This window comes from Entelurus aequoreus, linkage group LG24 (assembly GCF_033978785.1).
Source record: "Entelurus aequoreus isolate RoL-2023_Sb linkage group LG24, RoL_Eaeq_v1.1, whole genome shotgun sequence".
Taxonomy (NCBI): domain Eukaryota; kingdom Metazoa; phylum Chordata; class Actinopteri; order Syngnathiformes; family Syngnathidae; genus Entelurus; species Entelurus aequoreus.
In genome coordinates this window covers 15,110,945-15,114,936 of record NC_084754.1, presented here as the reverse complement: position 1 = coordinate 15,114,936, position 3,992 = coordinate 15,110,945, and positions in this window count along the sequence as shown.

Below are 3,992 nucleotides of genomic sequence, written 5' to 3'. Positions count from 1 at the left end.
CTGAATGAGACACCCAGAATGTACATGAAAATAAAGAATGTAGGATTTACAATATTAACTATGAACGATAAAACACTGAAAATTGACAACATATGAATGTCACACCCCCTCTCCATCGACATATTTTACAATCAAGTGAAATGCAACAAAAACAGCTAAATATGAACGGTAAAAAAAACCACCTACAATCTGATATTTCCGATACATCACTAAGCTTTAGAACTTAAAACTAAAACTACTAAAACTAAAAATCTCCTTCCACGTCTGTCCCTGACACCAGCATTTCAGGCTGGCCACTCTGGAAACACTCTGTGGAAACGCTCCCCACCCACACTGCTTGGTGTCTTGTCTGAGCTGCTGTGACTTAGATTACCATAGTAACTAATTAGATTACCATAGTAACTATAGTATATCATGCAAAAGCGCAGATTCCAACCATTGAACTACTTTGCATAGTTCAAGACTTAAGGTCATTTGAAAACATCACTGCACATCATAATGGCAGCTACAGTTTCCATCTTAAAGATCTAAAATAATTATTTGTGAATGTCCAGCGGCCCAGATTGAAAAGCCTAACGGGCCGCATGTGGCCCCCGGGCCTTAATTTGCCCAGGTCTGGTCTAAGGTCATTAAAGGCTTTACGTTTTCAATTATTTTTTTAGTCAGAACTTTTCTTCCAGAATCTGAACAAACAGAAATCTGTAACAGAAATGTTCCATTTTATTGTATGTAGTGTACATGTACATGTATATAGTCATACAATCAGACAACGTTCACTTATATTTAGGTCTTAATTTGGATTGTGCTTTTACAGTAGGAAAGGGATTCATACGGCCCCATTCCTGGGTGGATCTTGCATGAGAGGAAGGTGGGGGTTAATTATTTTGCAACGCAGGCTGCTGAAAATGATGGAAAGTGCCACTCTACATAGCAACTGACACTGTGGTCAAAGTTGGAATTGCCGCAAAACCCATTTTAAGATATTCAACACTAAAGTGGATAGTGCACAGTTTTTATGTGTCAGGTAAACTGTGACAAATGGGGCCCATATTAATCCCCTTCCAACTGTACATACAGTACAGACCTTTATTTTCATAACTATTTACATTGTAGATTGTCACTGAAGGCATCAAAACTATGAATGAACACATGTGGAGTTATGTACTTAACAAAAAAAGGTGAAATAACTCAAAACATGTTTTATATCCTAGTTTCTTCAAAATAGCCCCCCTTTGCTCTGATTACTGCTTTGCACACTCATGGCATTCTCTCGATGAGCTTCAAGAGGTAGTCACCTGAAATGGTTTTCACTTCACAGGTGTGCTTATGTGTTATTTGGGATCTACTGTGAATACTTTTTGTGACATTTTGTGTTTGTTTGTGTGCTGTGAGTTATTATTCTAATGTAAAATGTGTATGTAAATAGTGTGTCCTAGAATAGTAAGAGTATGTCAATCACTGCTCTGACACGGTGATACCCGTAAGAGTCATCTTTAACGCTAATAAAAGGAAACTGCTAAATAAAGCTGTTTGTTTTGCATGTTGTGACTGAAAATAAACCATGAAACGTCTTCATGTCCCAACATGACAACGAAGAACTTGATGTTGTGTCACACCTTGTGTGTGTGTGTGTGTGTGTGTGTGTGTGTTCTTGTATTTATACCCTTCTTGGGACATCAACATATGAGGACCGGTGAACAAGTTAGGACATAAATCATGGTCCCAATACGGAAAACAATTGCATCTAATAGATAATATCTCATTAGCACCCCTGGTGGTGAAATCTATCAAAATTAGGGTGGTTCCAAAAAGAAGGGATTTTTCAAATTGACTGTGTGTCGATTTTAAAGGGGCTCCCCCTCTGGTCAACATATGAAATAACAAGTGTGTGTAAGAAATTGAAATCCGCCCACTATGGCCAAAATGTAATACAAAAAAAACATGTACATCATTTACTTGAAGTAAATAATGAAGATTAAAAACCAATTACAAACAAAAAAGATCCCAAAAAATAAATGTACTAAAAGCAGTCTATTTCTCACACTGTGTCGACTTTTTTCTTATAAAATTGGTAACAATTTCTCATATTCTTTCTGTTTCTGTATTATTGCAATATTTTCTCGTAAAATCATTACATTTTTAATGTAAAATTATTACTTTTTAATGCAAAATGGTGACATTTGTCGTATAAAATTCTGACTTTCATCACAATATTGTCAATTTTCTTGTTGTTCTTGTAAAATAGTGACATTTTTGGCAGATATGACAAATTTGACTTTTGTCATAATTTTGCCAAGTAAAATTCCGATTATTATTATAATATTGCCAAAATGTTAAAGTTTTCTTATAAAATTGTGACTTTTGTCGAGTAAAATTACGACTCTTTTCATACAATTGCCAAAATTTAAAGCGTTTTCTTGTAAAATTGCGACTGATATTGAGTAAAATTCTAACTTTTATCGTAACATTGCACAAATGTTCAGTTTTTCTGTAAAATTTTGACTTGCGTTGAGTAAAATGACAACTTTTACTATAATACTGCCAAAATTCTAATTTTTTGTAGTGAAATTTCAACGCATTTTTCACAACAAGCTTTTTTATATTGGCATAGTATTTATATATTATTAATGATGTAAATACAAATCTTTATATATCCAGAAAGGGTGGTCCGAAAGAGGTAGGCATTTTTCTCCGGTCTCAAGAAGGTAACAAATACCAGAATGTGTGTGTGTGTGTGTGGCTGCAAAACTAATGAGTAAAGAAAGCGATGTGTTTACCCTTTTGTCTTATAATGTCATGACTACAATCCTCCGCATGTCCCGGGGGCTTTAGTTTAGTCTACGCAGAGGCAGAGCTGATGTTAAATCAAGGCCAGCAGAAGAAGAACACACCTCCTTAATGCACAAGAACGTCTGAAGAAACAGTTGTTCATTCCCGCAGGCCCGAGGAACACAAGCAGTGACACATTTTGCCTTTATGACTGCTGCTATTCAGCAGTCCCACAATGCGGTTTGTGTGCTACTGTTACTATTTACCTACAACAAATAATGTCACCATATCAGTTTGGTCAAATACGCAACCGCCTCATCTTAGTATAAGTGAATCAAATGCATACTTTTCATAAACACAGGTTTTTTTTAGAATGAAAAAGACACAAGCCCGTGTTAAAATACCAATAAAACATACTTTTTAGAGGTGTCCAGATCTGACACTGATATCAGTCTGATACCAGGAAAAGAGAAATATCAGATTATATCGACTTGCTTCTAAAATCTTTGATTTAAGTGCTCCAAGCAGCCAGTTAACATATACATGTCCTCCAACAAGCACACAACACAACTCGACAATGCAATAGATAGTTAAAAATGTGTGGCAGCAGTGTTTATGGATCTAACTAAAGCATTTGACACTATTAATCACAATATTTTAATCAAAAAACTAGAACGATATGGCATCAGAGGGTTAGTCTTAAACTGGATAAGTAGTTATCTAACAAACAGGAAACAATACGTGAAGCTAGGCGAACACACGTCTATAACGCTAAATATATCCTGTGGTGTACCTCAGGGATCAATACTAGGACCTAAATTATTCAATCTCTATATAAATGACATCTGTAAAGTTACAAAAGATTTAAAGTTAGTATTATTTGCGGATGATACAACAGAGTTTTGCTCAGGAGAGAACACACAGAAGCTAATACAAATAATAACAGAAGAAATTAACAAATTAAAAAGATGGTTTGACAAAAACAGACTATCTTTGAATCTCAGTAAAACTAAGATAATGCTATTTGGTAACAGTAGAAGAGAAAGTCAAACACAAATACAAATAGACGGAGTAAAAATTGAAAGAGTAAATGAAACTAAATTTCTAGGTATAATGATTGATGATAAATTGAACTGGAAATCTCATGTAAAAAATATACAACATAAAGTAGCAAGAAACACGTCAATAATTATTAAAGCAAAACATGTTCTAGACCAAAAATC